The sequence below is a fragment of the Xyrauchen texanus genome, chromosome 8 (assembly GCF_025860055.1).
Source record: "Xyrauchen texanus isolate HMW12.3.18 chromosome 8, RBS_HiC_50CHRs, whole genome shotgun sequence".
NCBI lineage: Eukaryota > Metazoa > Chordata > Actinopteri > Cypriniformes > Catostomidae > Xyrauchen > Xyrauchen texanus.
In genome coordinates this window covers 3,986,444-4,008,615 of record NC_068283.1, presented here as the reverse complement: position 1 = coordinate 4,008,615, position 22,172 = coordinate 3,986,444, and the positions used below count along the sequence as shown (strand labels likewise).

General features: G+C 41.0%; 1 protein-coding gene and 1 pseudogene across 1 annotated transcript in view; both read right to left on the bottom strand.

Moving 5' to 3' along the window:
• The window catches only part of LOC127647422 (gastrula zinc finger protein XlCGF8.2DB-like), a 93,346-nt gene extending 76,961 nt beyond the window's left edge, over positions 1 to 16,385 (bottom strand). The window contains exon 1 of the mRNA XM_052131645.1: positions 16,270 to 16,385. The gene's annotated coding sequence lies outside the window, so the exon portion shown is untranslated. The remainder of the gene's footprint in view (positions 1 to 16,269) is intronic.
• LOC127647435 (gastrula zinc finger protein XlCGF57.1-like) overlaps positions 1 to 22,172 on the bottom strand; it is an 80,962-nt pseudogene that overhangs the window by 5,138 nt on the left and 53,652 nt on the right.

Sequence of the window (22,172 nt, the reverse complement as noted above, 5' to 3'; positions counted from 1 at the left end):
CTCATGACTATTCATGCCATCACTTATCAGTCTCGGAAGACGAGCGCTTCAAACTGTCAAGCGGTTCCGTGAGTGAGCTGATACTGGGCAGTGAGTGTTCAAGACTGCTCGGCTTTACCGTGATACTGACAGAGCCATTACATGTGTGGAACTGTCCTTTCCAAAAATTAAAGAATGAAAACATGCAAGTGATTTACAAAATCCAGTAAAAGCACTCACACCAGACAATCATTAATAGATATACTGTATGTCCCAATATATGTGAAGCACACAATCAAACTACAACAGTTGTTCGACTGAATAACTGAAAACTGAACAAAGTCGGCAAACTGTTGTTTCCCAATACTTATATTCTGTGAAAGGTTAATAAATCTGTATTCAGTTGTTATAAGAGACATTGGGCTTGCTGGATTCCCCTGTCTCTCACTGAATTTACAGTGCATCCGGAAAGTATTCATAGCGCTTCACTTTTTCCACATTTTGTTGTTACAGCCTTATTCCAAAATTTATTAAATTCATTATTTTTCTCAAAATCGTACATACAATACCCCATAATGACAACGTCGATTGGAGTCCACCTGTGGTAAATTCAGTTGATTGGACATGATTTGGAAAGGCACACAACTGTCTATATAAGGTCCCACAATTAACAGTGCATGTCAGAGCACAAACCAACCTGTTTTTTTTCTAATCTGATCCATATTACGACTTTTTGCAGAAGGCTTTTCCTAAATGTTTTAATCTGGAGGGGTTCAGTCACTACTCTTCATACATTTTTAAACTTTTTAAATGCCATTTTGGTGGACTAAAGTTCTTTGAATTATAGTGCTCCTTAAATTATTTTTCTAGACATTCATGTCACTAAGACAGGTCATCTTCCCTATTCACCAAAACCACAGATAGAAACACTTTATTGCATCAGTCAACTCAAAAAACTTTTGATAACGTAACAAATTTATTAAAAAGAAAAAACTCAAATATTACATGTATTCAGACCCTTAACTCAGTACTTAGTTAAAGCACCTTTGGCACCAATTACAGCCTCAAGTCTTTTGGGGTATGATGCCACAAGTTTTGCACACCTGGATTTGGGTATTTTCTGCCATTCTACTCAAGCTCTGTCAGATTGAATGAGGACCGTTGGTGAACAGCCATTTTCAGGTTTCTCTGAAGATGTTCGATTAGGTTCATGTCTGGGCTCTGGCTGGACCACTCAAGGACATTCACGGAGTTGTCCCTAAGCCACTCTTCCTTTGTCTTGGCTGTGTGCTTGGGGTCATTGTTCTGTTTGAAGGTGAACCTTCGGTCCAGTCTGAGGTCCCTGGTTTTCATTAAGGATATCTCTGCTGAAACAGGGGGTGTTTTGACCCTTTAAAATCTCTGTATTGTGACACAGCCATCTTTTGGCATGGCGTCAACAACAATAAAAACAGGACTAACCTTCCCGTTACTGTGGAGCTTTTAACCTTTCGTTCCCGGCTCACAATGGTGGGAATATGAATTCCTGAGAATGTCATTCCACTTACACCAGGTCACTCTTAGATCTGCCAATTTATTGGGCAGAAACATTGGGGACCAACCCAGATAGCAAAAAAATATCCGCACGGCTTCTTTTTGCCGCCGACCCTAAGCTGTCGGCTATAGGTGCGTCCCACTGGCGGGGATGAAACGTTTGCCGCCGAATTCGTCACTCCCATTTCTTGCGAGATGCCGCCGGGACGACTGCTTCATTTTTCTCTGGCGGTTGCCAGCTGGCGGCAAGCCACTTTGAAATGCAAGGATTTCTACTCTCAAAATCGACCAGCCATGTTGGCTATTATTATTTTATATTATTAGGGTTTATAACAGAGTCTTGACTCTTGATTCCATGATAAGGTAAGGTTTAGGAAATGACATTTAAATTACCATTTTAAATCTTGGGTATACTTTATATTTTTTTTATTAATTTGCAACCATGGTGATATCTATCATAAACATGAAAATCCCTGTTTTGACGTGAAGGATAAACTCAATGAAAAAGCGAAATTATCCTCTGGTTTCACAGTTGAGCAGAAATTTCGTTTATGTCTTTACATTTTTTCCAGCCTTGATTTTTTTGTTATTTTACCTTTTAAAGGTAAGGGATTCATTTGCAATTATGACCTGTAAGAAAGTGTTAAAGTCCCTGTAAAGGCAATAAAAAAAAAATCTAAACACATTATAAATGTAAAAAATGTATTGCTAAAACACATTACAAAGACTGTGAACTGTGAAGTACTGAATAGCCTACGTGTACAAGCGTAGTGACGAACTTCCGTTGTCGCCAGAAGTCGGCATATCTTTTTACGGTTTACTTGCGTGTCGCCCAAAATGTCTGTTTTTACTCGATGTCTCCAGGATCTTCCGAAAATAAGCATCAGCGATGTTCATCGCATTGTTGATGCCTGGTCCCCTGCTCCGACAAGCAAGAGGGACAAGGGCTTTAAACTCTACATATCAAGTTATCTGCACAACTACAAGGGTAAGTATTTTAATCTAATGTGGTGTGCCGGCAAATAGCGGCTAAGCTAGTTCGCCACGTGTTCATTTTTAATGTAACTTTAGTATAGAAGCTTGTTTTTTCTTAGTTTTAAAGCAGACTGTTTGTTAATTTTTGTGATAATTGTAATATCAATTGTATTAACTTGCTCTCCTCTCAGTTTCTAATAAAGATCAGGGCACAGGTGAAGTCACTGTCAGGGCATTGTGCTACAGGTCCATGAGGAAAGCAGAGAAACCTCACAGTTTGAGTGTATGGTGAAGCTAGAATTGATAAGACAGCAGTTATAGGCTTGTTACTTTAATAGCCCAATGTTCCTGGGGACTCGGCTAAGGTTATTCATGTTTAATGTAACTCAAATCAAATGAAAACAGTTATTGTAGGCAGGAAAGTTTCCCTAGCTGGTCCCCTCCGGGTAAAATGCGTTCTTATTCAAGTTTTCAACTCAGTCATTTGTTTAAGATGCAATCTTGTGTTATAAGTATTAGGCTATCATGATTATACAGTGAGCAAGCTATATAAATAAGTATTTAATATAATAAAAGTGTAGAGAAACAACCGAGGGTGTAAGGTAAAGGCTGAATATTGTAGATTTATTACAATATGTTGCATGTTTGAATTAAAATACCTGTGGATATGCAACTTCCCACTCATGAACGTTTTATGTTCAACAAAGGAGCACACTCTACAAAGGCCTGACTGGAAATTTGCCTGATCTATCTGTCCTTCAGGTGAGTAGAGATATAACAATAGCAAATTTCACTGTACAGTATGATATACCAACCAAAATCTGTATACCAATATTTCATTATTTTCTTTTTCCTCCCCTTTTACAAACAAATATTCTGCTTCAAAGAAAAAAAATGAAATTGAATTGATGTTCTCATAAGGGTCCTTCATTATGAACTTGTATGCCATGCATAACATACTGTGGATAGAAATTACAGGGACAGTTACTGGTATGATAATTGTCATTATATTATATTACTATTATATTTAGTGTATTGCTAATCAATATATTGTTACTTCCCAGGTGACAGCGGCTCATTTCAAGAGCAGGTGAAGCAAGCTGGGACAATGTTGAAGACGTTTGCTCGCACTGGGCAATCAGGTACAATGTGAAAACACCTGTGGTTGTTGGTTTAATTCCCACAGGGGCCACCTGTACATGTAGTAGACCTAGATATAAATGTGATAGTTTAGTAGTTGAGGGACCAGGACTGACTACTTGATTCTTTTATTCTGGGAACCCCTGTAGGTGCAGATCAGACCCTAATGCTGCGACGTCTTGGCAATGTTGTGCGTAGCATGGACAACAAAATGGACACTATAATGCAACATTTCAATGCCAATGTGTCTGTTGGAGAGTTATCCCTGCCAGGGGATCTGTTACTCCCCCTAGACACCCAGGAAGATTTGGCGTTGCTTGACAACAGTTTGAGGCAGGATAAAGAGCTCCAGCAACGATTTGTAAGTGTGTTGATTTCGTTTATAACGCCATAGGGTAATCTAAAAAGTAAAATTAAGATCGTACACTGCATATTCTACAGTCTGAATCCACAGCCTGTCACATTTTACATTTATGAGAAGCTTCAGAGAAATGTAATTTGTAACACGTTTTTTTTTTTGTATTTTCAGCTTCAGTTTTTGGCAATCAAATGTGGGAGGGACCTAAAGACAACCGTGTGGCGAATGCTTCAGAGTATCTTCTCTAATCACCTTTCCATCAATACAACCTGGACTGGCGTAGGGGATAAAGCATGTTTTGGAGACATGTTCCTGAAAACCATTGTTCAAAGTAAGTTGGATATTTTTTTTATATTTAAGTAGATGTGTATGACCTTATGCCATTCAAATGGAATGACAGATCTCTATTTTCTACAGGAGCCATCCGGAAGAACCCGGCAACCCAGGATGCCACTGATGAGGTGATCCAGGTTAACGTTACGCGTTACCTGAAAGGATCATCTGACCGTGAAGGTGGAAAAAGGTGCCGCACAGCTGAGAGGGACCCACAGCCGACCCCTTAAACCTAGGCTGACTACTGACACCCCAGCATCACTGACAACTGGAACCCTTTCTTTATCCTGCAGTCAGTAACATCAAGACCCCTAAAAAAGCCTGCTAAAAGTGTCAGACTACACTCACCCAATCCACACTGTTCACTGTGGAAATTGCTCTTTTTTTTTTTTTCTCGTGACCCTGCTTTGAGGGCAGCTCCTTGGATGAATATGGGATGGTTTGTCCTTTTATACAGGCGCACGAGGAATCACTGAAGATATGCCAATTTGCACTGCCTCATTCTGGAGGTCGGGGAAAACCGGTGATTCTTAGCCCACTACGCCACGCAGACCCCAACCACTCCAGACATTCTGATTGGCTGTGTTCTCTACAGCCAGATTTTCTGCTGTTAATTGTATTTGTTCCCACTTGTTGTCATGTGTAAGTTGAATGTCAAAATTTATATTATACCTGTGTAACACTCCCCAAAATCTTTAAGTGGAGTTTCACACTATTATGGGATCTAACTGAACCGTTTCTATGGATAGGTTATGTTGTGGAACAAAAACACATATCAACACTGATGAAAAACCAATAAACTCAAGTGTATTTACAAACCCCAAATAATATTTACAATACTACAAGATTTGGTGTATTTACAAGTAAATGTGAAGTCCAGAGTGCTCAGAGTCAATGAAAGTGAACGGATCAGCCTCACCGGGATACTGCACAGTCCAATGAGCACGATCTTGTGTTGTTGTTGACTGGCGAATGTCCTCAGAATAAAAGTAATCCTGGCCGCGAGCCAAACGAATATACTCCTTGAGGAACGGCGCCCTCGCGCTTCCAGGTCAGTCATCAATAGTGCTTAAATTTGAATGAGTGAAAAGTTTTGTGAATGAGCGCCTTCCCCCCGGAAACCGGCATAAATAGAGAAAACAAAATAGTCTTTTCCTGTACGTGGCAATACAACACGTGACGAGGAACCACGCGAAGATCTCGCGTGAACATAAATCGGGATCAATACACCACAGATGAGGAAATACAGAACACAGGGGAAAAGCAATACAACTTAAAAGGCAATAATGACTAACATAATTAGTTTTATGTCATAAACCTTATATATATAAAACATCCCCTTTATGTGGCCACGCTACATAGACCCCCAGCCATCGGCATAGGAGGAGATCGTCCGTACCAGCGTTTTAAGTTAACCACATTTAAAATTTCTGTTTTACATGGGTCTCCCCAACGAACAGTGTAATTTATTGGCCCCATTTTTTTTATTACTTCAGCTGGGCCCTCCCACTTGGGCGCTAGCTTAGCAGAGTATTTATTCGAGGAAGACGAGAGAGGGTGAGTTTTAACCCAGACTAGATCACCCGGCTGAAACTGCGCATCTTTCCTTCGGGCATTATAGTATCTAGTTTGTCTAGATTGGTGCACCCCTACTCGGTGCTTTACCTCCTCTGCCATGATGTTCTGTCTTTCAATTATATTATATGATGTTTGGTCAGGAGTGGGGTTTTTGAGGATCAACCTCTCTAGTGGACCGTGAAGCTGTCTGCCCAGCATTAATTCCGCCGGAGTTCTCCCTGTTGTTTCTTGGTGTGCCGTGTTGATAGCATACCTCAGCTCAGGTAACCACTGGTCCCATGTTTGATGGTATTGTCCCACATATGACGCAATCATAGTTTTTACTGTCCTGTTTATTCTTTCTGTGAGGTTTGTTTGGGAGTGTTACACAAGACGAGAGAGGGTGAGTTTTAACCCAGACTAGATCACCCGGCTGAAACTGCGCATCTTTCCTTCGGGCATTATAGTATCTAGTTTGTCTAGATTGGTGCACCCCTACTCGGTGCTTTACCTCCTCTGCCATGATGTTCTGTCTTTCAATTATATTATATGATGTTTGGTCAGGAGTGGGGTTTTTGAGGATCAACCTCTCTAGTGGACCGTGAAGCTGTCTGCCCAGCATTAATTCCGCCGGAGTTCTCCCTGTTGTTTCTTGGTGTGCCGTGTTGATAGCATACCTCAGCTCAGGTAACCACTGGTCCCATGTTTGATGGTATTGTCCCACATATGACGCAATCATAGTTTTTACTGTCCTGTTTATTCTTTCTGTGAGGTTTGTTTGAGGATGGTAACTGGTAGTGAGTTTTTGGATGCTTCCCCAGGACCTGCATCGCTCTGACAGTACGTTAGAAGTGAATTGTGCTCCCCGGTCAGAAATGATGTATTTTGGGACCCCCCATCGGGTGAAGATTTCTTCCCTGAGAATTTTGACGATCTTCTGTGTTTTACTATCTCTAAGGGGGAACATCTTTACCCATTTGGTGTAATAGTCAACTATGACCAGAAGGTAAGTGTTCTGTTTTTTACTGATAGGAAAAGGTCCCGTAAAATCCATCCCCAAGGTGTGACTTGGATCTGTCACTTGTGTCTGTTGTAAGAATCCGCTTGGTTTTGTATTTTCGTGTTTATATTTTTGACATGTTTCGCATCCTTTGACGTACTGCCAGACATCCTTACGGACAGTTGGCCACCACGCCACCTCCAAGAGCCTCAGTAAGGTTTTCAGCCGTCCCAGATGTCCTCCCAGCGGGTTATCGTGTACGTAATGTAAGAAACCAGGAATTAATGCCTGAGGAACAACCAGTTGGAATTTATTTCCATTGTTCTTGACAGGAACCCGGCGATATAACACCCCCTGGTGGACCTCAAAGGTAATTTGGTTATCCTGAACCTTTCTGTTTTTTTTTGGGCCAGTTGGAGGAGAGACACCATATTGTCATGACTTTGTGCTTGTGAGATTTCCTGTAACGTGTGGGGTATGTCAGAGGCACATTTTGATTTTACTATGGCTAGACATCCTCTTCTGTGATGCACCTGGAAGATGAATTGCTGCAGCCTAAGAGTCCACCGGGTCAGCCGAGAGGAGGTTTTAGGCCTATTGAAGGCCCAAGTTAAGGCAGCATGGTCGCTGTAAATGTCGAACTGTCTTCCTTCAAGGTAATGTCTCCATTTTTCCACTGCCCAGACTACAGCTAGACACTCTCTTTCAGCCGTCGAATAATTCACTTCAGGTCCACGCAATGTTCGTGATGCGTAAGCTATTACCTGTTCCCCCTCAGGAGTTTGCTGGGTAATAATGGCTCCTAAGCCTACATCACTGGCGTCTGTATGAACCTGGAAAGGTTGATTGAGGTCAGGTTGCATCAATACTGGGGGGTTTTGTAATATTTGTTTGATAGTCTCCAGGCTGGTTTGGCACTCAGGAGTCCAATCCCACTTAACTCCTTTCTTTTTCAGGTTGTTTAATGGAGCTGTGATGTCGGCAAAATGGGGAATGAACTTGTGGTACCACCCGGCTAATCCCAAGAAGCGTTGGAGGGCTTTAATGTCTTTGGGAGGAGGATAGTCAGCAACCGCTCTGGTCTTTTCAGGATTGACCTCCACTCCTTTCACTGAGACGATGTGGCCAAGGAACTTTAACTGTTTTTTAAAGAAGTGACACTTCTTCATGTTCAGGGTAAGCGATGCTTGGTTTAGTCTTTGCAGAATGGTGTTCAGATGTTGTACATGTTCTGGTACAGACCGTGAATAGATTATGATGTCATCAATGTAAACAAAACAAAACTTCCCTCTCAATTCTGCTAAGACCTTCTCCATCAGCCTCTGGAAGGTGGCAGCGGCATTCCGTAATCCATATGGCATGGAGCGGAATTAGAATAGTCCTTGGGAGGTGATGAAGGCTGTTTTCTCTTTACTACTTTCCTCCATTTCTACCTGCCAGTACCCTGACTGCAAATCCAATGTGCTGAACCAGGAGGCGCCTTCCATGGATTCTAAGATGTCATGAATGATTGGCATTGGATAAGCGTCAGGTACGGTCTTACTATTAAGCCTCCTATAGTCCACACAGAACCTGTAGGAACCATCGGGTTTGGGGACCAGGACTACAGGTGATGACCAAGGAGAGAAAGAAGGCTCGATGATATGGTCTCGTAGCATTTGTTCTACTTGCTCATCGATAATCTTCTTCTTGAACGGTGAGACCCTATAAGCTCTGGATCTCATGGGCATTTCGTCGGACAGTGTAATTTTGTGCTGTTCCACTGATGTTTTTCCCAAGACTTGAGAGGTGGTACAAGGCCAATTTTCCATCAGCTTTTTCAATTCCTCCTGATTGTTGGAGTCCCATCTGGGAACAACTTGTGTGGGTAAATCATATATGGGTGAATTCCAGGTTGGAGGTAAGGCATAATATAGACTCACCGCAGCGGTCATGCCTAGGTTTTCACCCATCAGACGTGAAGACAGCACAGGATTTAGAAGTGCAGTTAGAAATGGATGATAAATATATATTTGCCCATTTTCAGTCCATATCTCCATTGTCCCACATCCACTATGGCTTCAGCGGCTCTCAGGAAGTCCAGACCAGCTATAAGGGGAAAGGCCAGGTGAGCATCCTTCATAATATAGGTGTCCAACCTGCATATCCTGTCATGCCACTCATAACAGACTGTTTTCCTGTTGATAGCCTGGTGCATTTTTCCATCAGCAATAATGAACTGTTGAAGTGGGCCTGGAGGGTCAGGTTTTGCTTCCCCTCCCAATTGTCTCCACAGGCTTTCCTGAATAAGGGTGTATGTGCTCCCTGTATCCAGCACCGCCTTAACCTCTTGTCCTTTTATCATTATCGGCACTACTAGAAGGGATGTCATAGGGTGGGGTTGTGCTATGGATACTCCTGCTAGATTTTTAGCAGTATGGCGTTCAGGTGGTCTTTTAGTTGTAGTCTCTTTGCTGTTCAATTTGCCCACTTTCTGCCAGTAATCCTTTGCTCCCATCCAGTCCTTCTCCACCATAGATCCCACCTTCACCAGCTGTTCCACTGTTTTCACCGTCCCTCTCAGACAGCCCGCAACCCTTGGGTTGATGTTATTAAGAATTCGGCTCACCATCTCCTCTTCGGTGATAGCTGGCTTCCATTTGAGGCAGAGGGCTCGGTAATCATAGGCGAAATCTCTCAAACGCTGACTGGGTTGCTGCACCAGTGATCTTAACTTGTCCTCCACTTCCGTGAGGTAATCCTCTGGGAGAAATGCAGACATAAAAGCATTTTTGAAAGACTGCCAATCATTGATCTTGTTTTTTTCAGCCTTCCACCAACTCTGAGCGGGTCCTTTGAGCACTGTACTCAAGGTGCCAACGAGCTCCACACTAGGCAGGGGTCTAATGGCCAGATAATTTTCTACCTGTTCGATGAAATGTAGTACGTCTGATGTCTCACCGGATTCACCGAAGGAAGGAAATTCCAGACGGATAGGGGGTTTCCCACAGAAAGATGACATATTGGGCATACCTGAAGGGTGAGCCATGTTCGATATTTGTGCTCCAGCAGTGACATCATAGGTAGCATTGCCTCTGTTAACAAGGGGGACTTTAAGTCTTGTAGCTGGTACGGGAGTATTTAAGACATTAGCAGTAGATAGGGAAGAGGCAGGGTACAAAGGCTGTATTTGAGAACGAGATGGGGTACTGGTGAATCTTAACCTTTTCATTTGATTTTCCCATCTTGTATCTCTCCGCAGGAAACAATCAACCACCGCTCTCTCCAACTTTTCTACAGACCTCTGGAAATCATCCTCTAACTCTACTAAGCCAGCGTCCACTGACTCCCGGAAACTAGTTTCCCTATTAAGGGAACTATCCACAGACTGTTTTAATTCCTGTTCATTATGTTGTATTTTTGCATTAAGAGCCAATAAATCCACCTTCAGTTTATCAATCTCCATTTGCATTGTTTGTACAACATTTATATTCACAATCTCTCTTTCAACATCATCACCATCAGCATCTTCATCAGAATTATACAATGAACTTAGCATAGATGCTATTTCATCTGTCGGGTTACGTCTGGTAACAAACGGGCCCGCAGTGAAATCAGCAGCCTGAGTTTCATCATAGTTATATCTTAAATCATGCACATCAGCCTCAATTTCATCAGTATGTACATTAATTATTCCACCATTTGCCTGTGTCATTTCCTCCATATTTATGTACACAAAAAAAACACTATCACTAAAAAGAAACGGCGCGTAAGTCCCCATACGGGCCACCACTATGTAACACTCCCCAAAATCTTTAAGTGGAGTTTCACACTATTATGGGATCTAACTGAACCATTTCTATGGATAGGTTATGTTGTGGAACAAAAACACATATCAGCACTGATGAAAAACCAATAAACTCAAGTGCATTTACAAACCCCAAATAATATTTACAATACTACAAGATTTGGTGTATTTACAAGTAAATGTGAAGTCCAGAGTGCTCAGTCAATGAAAGTGATACTGCACAGTCCAATGAGCACGATCATGTGTTGTTGTTGACTGGCGAATGTCCTCAGAATAAAAGTAATCCTGGCCGCGAGCCAAACGAATATACTCCTTGAGGAACGGCGCCCTCGCGCTTCCAGGTCAGTCATCAATAGTGATCCAATTTGAATGAGTGAAAAGTTTTGTGAATGAGCGCCTTCCCCCCCGGAAACCGGCATACCGGTTCCTTAAATAGAGAAAAAAAAATAGTCTTTTCCTGTACGTGGCAATACAACACGTGACGAGGAACCACGCGAAGATCTCGCGTGAACATAAATCGGGATCAATACACCACAGATGAGGAAATACAGAACACAGGGGAAAATCAATACAACTTAAAAGGCAATAATGACTAACATAATTAGTTTTATGTCATAAACCTTATATATATATATATATATATATATATATATATATATATATATATATATATATATAACATCCCTTTATGTGGCCACGCTACACCTGTTATCCTGCACATTCTTTGATACCAAAGATCTCAATTATTTCATATACAATTTGCTGCTTATTTCATTGTTACAGTGCTTAAATATTCTATTTTTAAATATAGCTTGTAAATCCTAGATTATACATCTAATACTTGATATCTGCACATTATCTGGTATCAAATATTCTACCTTCTGTGACTTTAGTATTGGCTTATTTCATTCCGTCAGTGCTTAACGATTCTATTATAGTCTGTAAATCCCATTTCATGCCTGATATTTGATATTGCACATTAACTAGTACCAAAAATTCTACTTTCATTCCATCAGTGTGCTTAACCGTTATTCTGTTAAAAACAGCTTGGGAATACTATTTCATACCTCTGATACTTGATATTGCACATTACCTGGTACGAAATATTGTACTTCATTCAGTCACAATGCTTAACTGTTATTCTATTGTTAAATATAGCTTGTAAATCCTTGTGCCACAGGTCAGCATTGCAGTTATAATGGTATATTCTACTCCAGAGCTTTACTCTAAATTATTACCACTTAACCTATTGTTAGAAATGACTTGTCAATATGATGTTATACCTCAATTTATTTGGTATCCTGCACTTTCTTTGGTACCAAATATCCTCATTGCTTATATTTACTGGTAATTCTTTTCATCCCAGAGCTGACCTCTAATATTAACAATTATTGTAAGTGTTAAGGCAACAGTTCAAAAAGGTAGTGGGCAGGGTGAGTGGGGTCCAGAGTGATTTTTACAGCCTTTTTCCTCACTCTGGAAGTGTATAGTTCTTGAAGGGGGGGCAGAGGGCAACCAATAATCCTCTCAGCAGACCGAACTGTCCTTTGTAGTCTTCTGATGTCTGATTTCGTAGCTGCACCAAACCAGACAGTTACTGAAGTGCAGAGGACAGACTCAGTGACTGCTGAGCAGAACTGTTTCAGCAGCACCTGTGGCAGGTTGTACTTCCTCAGCTGGCGAAGGAAGTACAACCTCTGCTGGGCCTTTTTCACAATGGAGTCGATGTGTATCTCCCACTTCAGGTCCTGTGAGATGGTAGTGCCCAGGAACCTGAATGACTCCACTGCTGCCACAGTGCTGTTTAGAATGGTGAGGGGGGGACAATGTTGGGGTGTTCCTCCTAAAGTCCACAATCATCTCCACTGTTTTGAGCGTGTTCAGCTCCAGGTTGTTTTGAATGCACCAGACAGCCAGCCGTTCAACCTCCTTTCTGTATGCAGACTCAACATCATCTCGGATGAGGCCAATGACAGTGGTGTTGTCTGCAAACTTCAGGAGCTTGACAGAGGGGTCCTTGGTGGTGCAGTCATTGGTGTACAGGGAGAAGAGTAGTGGGGAGAGCACACATCCCTGGGGGGCACCAGTGCTGATGGTACAAGTGGTGAAAGTGAATTTTCCCTGCCTCACAAGCTGCTGCCTGTTCGTCAGAAAGCTGGTAATCCACTGACAGGTAGAGGTGTGAACAGGGAGTTGGTTTAACTTAGTCCGGAGTATATCTGGGATGATTGTGTTGAAAGCCGGGCTGAAGTCCACAAAAAGGATCCTTGCGTATGTCCCCGGTCTGTCCAGATGTTGCAGCACGTGATGCAATCCCATGTTGACTGCATCATCCACAGACCTATTTGCTCGATAAGCAAATTGAAGGAGGTCCAGAAAGGGTCCAGTGATGTCCTTCAGGTGGGCCAACACCAGTCTCTCAAATCACTTCATGACCACAGATGTCAGGGCGACAGGTTTGTAGTCATTAAGTCCTGAGATTTTAGGTTTCTTAGGGACAGGGATAATAACTGAGCCTTTGAAGCAGCATGGGACTTCACACTGCTCCAGTGATCTATTGAAGATCTTTCAATATAATTTTTTTTTTTTAAATGTTCACTTCTGGCCAGTTCGTTGACGAGGGTGTAGTTTAAACTTGATACTGTTTCCACACAAAAGTAGTTTACGCAGCGGTCTGAGCAAGGAGCTCGGTCTGAGGCATCTACTTCATTCACTTGCATTCAAACAACTCTCCTTGTTGACTGTTCCAAGATGGCGCCGCAGTTAATGTATCCAAATAAGCTGAATGAGGCATCGATGTAGGATTATCTGTACTCCTCTGTTTGTCAAAATATACTCCATTTGAAGGTGCGTGCATACACAAGCGGTTGGCACATGCGTGCTATGACTGTTGTTGTTTTTACATTCATCTCATATTATTTAACAGTGATTACATCATCATCTAGCATTTTTTTGTGACAACAACTGCTCAAATGGGAGTATTGCCATCTTGTGGATCCACTAATTTGTGCAATTTTTTCCAGGCGCATGTGCATTCTGTGTGTTCAATGACGTGTGGTTAGAAAAATTGTTCTGTGCACATTCAGTGCTCGAGCACTTTGCAAATGACGAGAGATGCGTCACACATCCTGTAGCATCCGCATCTGACCGAAGTATACACTGCTTGGCCAAAATAAAAAGTCGCTGTTTGGATTTAAATATCCCATGGTCATGGAAAAGATGTTTCAGAAGGGGCAAATTATTGGCCTGCATCAACCAAAGAAAACAACTAGGAGATTGCTGAAATCACTGGAATTGGGTTAAGAACTGTCAAACACATTATTAAAACCTGGAAAGAGGGTGGAGAACCGTCAGACCCGAGGAAGAAATTTAGTTGGAAAAAAATCTTGAACGATCACTAAAACGCTTGAAGTCACATAAGTAGAACTTATGGCTATGTTTACTAGTGAAAGTAAGAGCATTTCCACATGCAAAATGTGACGAGAACTTATAGGACTGGGACTAAACAGCAGTGTGGCCACAAGAAAGCCACGTGTTGGTGAGGTTAATCAGAAAAAATTACTTCAATTTGCTAGGGAGCATAAAGATTGGACTGTGGAGCAATGGAAAAAGGTCACGTGGTCTGATGAGTCCAGATTTACCCAAAGCGATGGGAGCATCAGGTTAAGAAGTGAAGAGAATGAAACAATGCACCCATCATGCATAGTGCCTGCTGTACAAGCCTCTGGAGGCAGTGTTATGACCTGGGGTTGCTTCAATTGGTCAGGTCTAGGCTCAGCAACATTATGATGTAATAAAATGAAGTCAGCTGACTACATGAATGTACTGAATGACCAGGTTATCCCATCAATGGATTTTTACTTCCTTGATGACACGGTCATATTCCACGATGACGATGCCAAGATTAATTTGGCTCAAAATTGTGATGTTCAGGGAGCATGAGGGATCATTTTCACACATGAATTGGCCACCACAGATTCCTGACCTTAACTCCATTGAAAGTCTTTGGGATGTGCTGGAGAAGACTTTACAGAGTGGGTCAACATTCCCATCATCAATACAAGATCTCAGCCAAAAATGAATGCAACTCTGGATGGAAATAAATGATGTGATGCATAAGGTTGTCAAAACAATGCCATTGCATGCATTCATCAATGGCATTGTTTTGGCAACCTTATGCATCACATCATTTATCGTAATCAAAGCTAAAGGCGGTCCAACAAAATATTAGAGCATACAACTTTTTTCTGGCCAAACTGTGTATTTAGGCTTACATGCTTATGACACAGGAGAGGCAGTGTGAACTCCACACTCGTCAATAGCCTAGTTTCATCCACCTTTATACTATTTTGTTATCAACAAAGTGAAAATGCTAAAAAAAAAAAAATTGCATTTGCCGCCTTCTGCCCATTTCCATTCAAATGGCCTTTTATTGATAAAAAGGGTGTGCACGATGACATCATGCCTAAAAAAAACACTTTGTGGCATAGGTTTTGGTTTAGCGCAAAATAAATCTGCCCTGAAGCCGTTTCCATTCAGAAATGTGTGTTTATCGCTAATTCGCTTCCCAGATCTCCCTCATTTGTTCCTCTCAAGTTTGGGTAAAATGGGGCGATTATTGAGCCAATTCATTGAAATTAGTCAGTTTACAGTCATTTTAATTAACAAATAAAAGAAATCAGAAGACAAGGAACTGCAATCAAAAGGGAGCAGTTGCCCTTCTGATTGGACTGTAATATTGGTCCTGATGTTGACCCTATTGCAGGTTGACACCAGCTCCGACCCGAAAGTGGATCGTCATGGCCCTGTTCAAGCTGGCAACCTGAAAGCAAAAGTAGTGGGAGAAACTTTCTGTCTCAGTATAAGGACCATCAATCGATGTGTGTATATATGGTGTGCACAGCTATTAAAGAAAAAAAAATTATGCAGTGTTATATCAGTGTTTACATATGATACCGTGACAGGGCGGAGGGCGGGGCCGGGTCATGATTATACACACCCGGTCCCTTATCAGGCTAATTAAGGCTATGAGAGGGATCGCGGACGGTGGTGCGACGAGAGAGAGATTGTTTACGGACATATCCTTCATGTGTGTTTGTCTTTTGTTTAAGTTAATCATTAAAATATTGTTTATATCGCCAGGCCAGTTCTCGCTGCCTCCTTTCCACTGCACTGCTTTACACTCCGTAAACAATCTCTCTTTCGTCGCACCACCGTCCGAAATCGGCCTTTATCCCTCTCGGAGGCTTAATTAGCCTGATAAGGGACCGGGTGTGTTTAATCACAACCCGGCCCCGCCATCCGCCCTGTCACATGCCTCCCTCCTCTTTCCAGGGGAGCCCCCGGCATGACGTACCCCCCCCCCCCCCCCTTTCCCTGGGGGAGGGTGTGCACTAAGCCCTGTCTGCCGGCTGGTCATCCTCATCTACCTGGATGAGGGAGGGGACAAGGGGAGGGAAACAGAAATATAAAAAATGGGGGAACTTCCTGTAACAGTGTAGTTACAGGAAGTCCCCCCAAAAAAAACACTGTAAAATTTAAACGAGAGGGAACAAGCCAACGCGGACCAGCAGTGAGAGTGGAGCGAGAGATAGAAAAAGCACTTACTCGCCAGTTCTCCGATACGCCATAGCTTTTTCCTCGGTCACTCCTCCACCATCTAATGGACGACAGCCGAGCCTCTCCGGCAGATCGGAGGCAGTCCTCCAGCACCTGGCGGACGGAACACCCCGCCACATTCTCGGGGAACAGAAGGGGTCTCCCCCGCCCCTGGCAGCGGTTCTCCCACTTCAGGTTGCAACGGTATGAGATTTTCAACACAGCCAATCATCGGCACTTTTAGATTTGGGCACATCTAGCATGCTACATGCTTATCACTGATGTTGATGAGATTAACCCCTTAGGTATCGAAACTTGGTACCGAACGACAAGACATTTTTTGATACTCGATAGTTTAGAGGCAATTCGGTTGGTGCCTAAAATTGATCGAACTCGAGACCCAGGTCTAATTTAGATGCTGCTGCAGGACCTTAAATGGGCAGGTAATACTCGAAAACCCTCCAACGTGGCTGAACTAAAGCAGTTCTGCAAAGAAGTGTGAGCCAAAATTCCACCACAGCATTGTGAAAGACTGATCTCCAGTTATCGGAAGCGTTTGATTGCAGTTGTTGCTGTTAAAGGTGGCAAAACCAGCTATTAAGTTTAAGGGGGCAGTTAGTTTTTCACATGGGTGATATAAGTGTTGGATAACATTTTTTGCTTCAATAAAAAAATCTATATATTTGAAAACTGTATTTTGAGTTTACCAGGTTGCTTTTGTTATAGGATATATCTCGTTTGAAGATCTAAAACTATATAGTATGAAAAATACACAAAAATAGAAGGAATCAGGAAGGGGGGAAATATTTTTTCACAGCACCGAATGCAGCCTGAAAGGCCTACTGCTTTCTGCTATTAAAGCATATCATTAATATTAATCAATCAACAATACTGACAAGAAAAATGAGAAATGCACTCACTGTCCGTGGCTAGAAAACTTTAGTAGTTCTAAGTTCAGTAAAACTTCAGGTCTGCTTTGCATCAAACTGTGATTGTATTGAATCTTAATGTATATCTAATAATCACACGGTAAAGATTTTCAAAATAATTTAAGTAATTTTCCTTGCATTAGATTACTTTTTTTACGGTTTCTCAAATTGCAATTCTTCTGTGTTAATGACTATATTTATTACTGGCTCTTGAATAATTACTGAATAATTATGAAACCTGAATCAATGTTTACTTGAGAAACACTTGAAGGAAACTGTTTTAGTTAATACTTAAATTAATATTAAACCTTTTAATTAAAGGGCTTTTTCAGATAGCATATTGTTTATTAATTATTTTGTGTTTGGGGTACCATGATAAAATAAAAAAAAAATACTAAAAGGCTTAAGGGGTTTAAGTAATATTTAACTGACCATGATTGCAGTAACCTTGGTTGGTGGTGGAAACCTTTGTTTGGATGCAATAATATTCATATGGAAACCATGGTTTTACTAGAGTAATGTTAAAGTAATCACTGTTAATCTTGTTGTTTTGGTTTTCCTAAAGTAACTTTAGTTCATACTATGATTGTGCTTGATTCATGCAATTCATGCAAGCCTAATTTAGTTAATCACAGCCTTTTGTTTGTTATATTAGAGATTGTTCAATTCATTATCATCACTTCGATGCATTTTCAAAGTCTTTTTTGTATGCTTGCAGATTTTTTACGTGTTTGTTAAAGTTATTTCTCACCTCCTATATGGTTTGTTTTATAACTACAGTCATGAAATGTGTTCAACTGTCTGAATATGAAGAATGAACACCAACCTGTTTGTTCGACAGTGTGTTCGGTTTTAATTCTGCATGCTTCTGGATAAGCCATATCTTCACTCTCCTCTTTAATAAACATCTTTACAACAGTGTCACACAGATCTCACTTGTTTCCTGGAGTTTTATTATTATAAACTCGCAATACTCCCGCCGAAAATAAACACCGGAAATAAAACTTGTGAAGTCACTGCAGAAATAAAATTGATGAAATTAGCACGTTTATTATCAATAATCTTATAATCATCTTCTCCGTGTTTTATAGTGGCGATTCCAAACTAATAAAGCGCATTATCGCCACCTACTGACAGTATGAACCAGAGCAAGAACACATTTAATCACTGGAGACAAACGGACAGCACAATGCGTCTGCTTAATAGTATCCGATTATAGGATTACAACTATATTTTGTAATCCGATTGTAATTTTATGACTGTATTAGTTTTCACAGGTCTAGAAACTTTCTTTAAGCAGATTGAGGCACAAAAGTATTTTACATCAACATACAAAATCTAAAAATAGTTTTTAAATGTATTAATCTTGCTTTTGAATATGGTATTTACTGTAGAAGTAGATCCTGATGACGCCTCTGACACTGGACCGTTATCGGCTCCGATAATATTTTTAGCCTTCACAGCAGTGCGCAATATTTGAGTGCTACTCAAAAACAGCATCTCAGATGTAAATGCTCAATAGTTCAGTTCACTTATAATGGTTCATTTTACAACAATTTGAATAAGAAGAGAATTTATTTATTAGCAATAGCAATTATTAGCAATTTATTATTATTATAATTGTCACCATTAGTTTAAAAGTTAAAGGTGCACAATTGAGATATATTACTATACAGGTGAAACTCAAAAAAATTAGAATATCGTGCAAAAGTTCATTAATTTCAGTAATTCAACTTAAAAGGTGTAACTAATATATTATATAGACTCATTACAAGCAAAGGAAGATATTTCAAGCCTTTATTTGATATAATTTTTATGATTATGGCTTACAGCTTATGAAAACCCCAAATTCAGAATCTCAGAATATTAGAATATTACATGAAATCAATAATAAAAAAAGGATTTTAAATACAGAAATGTCGGCCCTCTGAAAAGTATAATCATGCATATGTACTCAGTACTTGGTTTGGGCCCCTTTTGCATTAATTACTGTCTCAATGCGGCGTGGCATGGATGCTATCAGCCTGTGGCACTGCTGAGGTGTTATGGAAGAACAAGATGCTTCAATAGCGGCCTTCAGCTCTTCTGCATTGTTTGGTCTCATGACTCTCATCTTTCTCTTGGCAATGCCCCATAGATTCTCTATGGGGTTCAGGTCAGGCGAGTTTGCTGGCCAATCAAGCACAGTAATACCATGGTCATTGAACCAGGTTTTGGTACTTTTGGCAGTGTGGGCAGGTGCCAACATTTTCCTGCTGGAAAATGAAGTCAGCATCTCCATAAAGCTTGTCTGCTGATGGAAGCATGAAGTGCTCTAAAATGTCCCGGTAGACGGCTGCGTTGACTCTGGACTTAATAAAGCACAGTGGACCAACACCAGCCGATGACATGGCTCCCCAAACCAACACAGACTGTGGAAACTTCACACTGGACTTCAAGCATCTTGGATTGTGTGCCTCTCCATTCTTCCTCCAGACTCTGGGACCTTGGTTTCCAATGCAAAATTTGCTCTCATCAGAAAAGAGGACTTTGGACCACTGAGCAACAGACCAGTTCTTTATTCTTTAGCCCAGGTAAGACGCTTCTGATGTTGTTTGTTGTTCAGGAGCGGCTTGACAAGAGGAATACGACATTTGAAGCCTCAGTCCACTCCTTGTGAAGCTCCCCGACACATTTGAATGGCCTTTTCCTGACAATCCTCTCCAGGCTACGGTCATCCCTGCTGCTTGTGCAACTTTTTCTTCCACACTTTTCCCTTCCACTTAACTTTCTATTAATGTGCTTTGATACAGCACTTTGAGAACATCCAACTTCTTTTGCAATTACCTTTTGAGGCTTTTCCTCCTTGTGGAGGGTGTCAATGATGGTTTTCTGTACAACTGTCAGGTCAGCAGTCTTCCCCATGATTGTGAATTCAACTGAACCAGACTGAGAGACCATTTAAAGGCTCAGGAACCCTTTGCAGGTGTTTTGGATTAATTAGCTGATTAGAGTGTGACACTCTGAGCCTACAATACTGAACCTTTTCACAATATTCTAATTTTCTGATATTCTGAATTTGGAGTTTTCATAAGCTGTAAGCCATAATCATAAAAATTATATCAAATAAAGGCTTGAAATATCTTACTTTGCTTGTAATGAGTCTATATAATATATTAGTTTCACCTTTTAAGTTGAATTACTGAAATTAATTAACTTTTGCACGATATTCTAATTTTTCGAGTTTCACCTGTATTAGAATTTTTTTACAAATGATAATTTACATTTACATTTATGCATTTGGCAGACACTTTTATCCAAATAGTGCACTTATTACAGGGACAATCCCCCTGGAACAACCTGGAGTTAAGTGCCTTGCTCAAGGACACAATGGTGGTGGTTGTGGGGATCGAACCAGCGACTCTGATTACCAGTTATGTGCTTCAGACCACTACGCCACCACCATCAAAAGTTCATCAAAAGTTCCTCAAAAGATTAAAGTATCTTCCCAATATATCATAACGGGTGCCAGCAGCTTGCAACATCCCTTCAAGATCAATAAAAAAGCCCTGATCATCAATATCAGGTCCGTAAATATTAGCCAAAATCAACCTTTGCCCCTGAATTTCTGCTTCAACTATAGTTACTCTAATTAATCATTAATCTGTTTGAGACATTTGAATTGTAGATGTTTACTTATTAATGTAACGACTCTCCTGCTCTTACTTGAGCCAGCACTTAAGATAACATGTCCACCCCATATCTTCCCAAATTTTTCAGCTTCCACCTCTAGGCGGAACCAGCACAAACAGAAACAAAAAAACCCCTTAGTTTCCTCGGACAGTCAGGTGAATGTTCAGTGAGTCAGGATCACTTGACTGCATGAAGAGTACCACAAAATGACTTACTTATTCCATTGACGGATATTGCTTGCTTTAGGCATGTCAATATTTTGCGGCCATCCTTAGTATCTATTCTCAATTTGGCCAGAAACATCAGTGCAAAAGTGACCCTCCATTGATGTAATAGTTTCTTGCATTCCCTGAATTGATCACGTTTCTCTCGTCGAATTCGCAAAGTCTGGAAATAAGAAAATGCTGTGGTTCTTCCAAGAAAGCCTTCCTTTACTCATCGCGTAACATGAGATCTTTATCGGATGATCTAAGAAATTTGGCCAGAATTGATCGGGGCCTGTCTCCCTCCACAGATCTCCAAGCCAGAACTCTGTGAGCTCGCTCGATTTCCAGCTCATGGCCTGTTATGTCGAGCAGATGTCATGAAGTGAATTTCCTTCAATTCACTGTCCAAACTGACTCCCTGGCTATAGGCCTGTTGCTCAGTGGCTTCAGCTTGAGCACATAAGTGTCTTTCAATATCTCCAGAGCCTGAGGATTTTGAATTCTTTGACATATTGTCTTCATGGAACAGATAAGAATCAGGGTGTATCGAATCTCACAATTTGTCTCAATTATGACACAAAAAGTATTAAAACTAGCAAAGTGCACATAACTCGCCGTTCACATATCCGAACCTCGAATGGCGCCACGCAACTCTCAATCAGATTTTATTTTCATAAGGTATGGCTGGCACCAGGATGTCTATTTCTGCCATTTCCAGGAAAAGTCAAAGATCTCTGTGAGAACCAACATCACAAAACTCTCACACAGAAGAGCATCTCCACCCGAGACAACACACCCTACTGATTAAGGACCATCTGCCCCCTCTTTCTTTGTAAATTTAGTGGTCATGACCTCTGGGTAGAAAAGTTTGTACTAAGGGGACTAAACAAAATACTTTCAGATAAAAAGGCAAGCATGAGCAGCCATCTAATTATTATTTAATCAATTACGGTTTTAATGACCAATACTGACATATTTGTTACTGTGAGATCCGCTTACATGGCCGGCATGAAACTCTCTAAGTAACAGGAATCAGAATGAACGAGTACAATATAAAATAGAGTTACAGTAAATAAGATGATCAAATGTTAAACCAAATGTAATA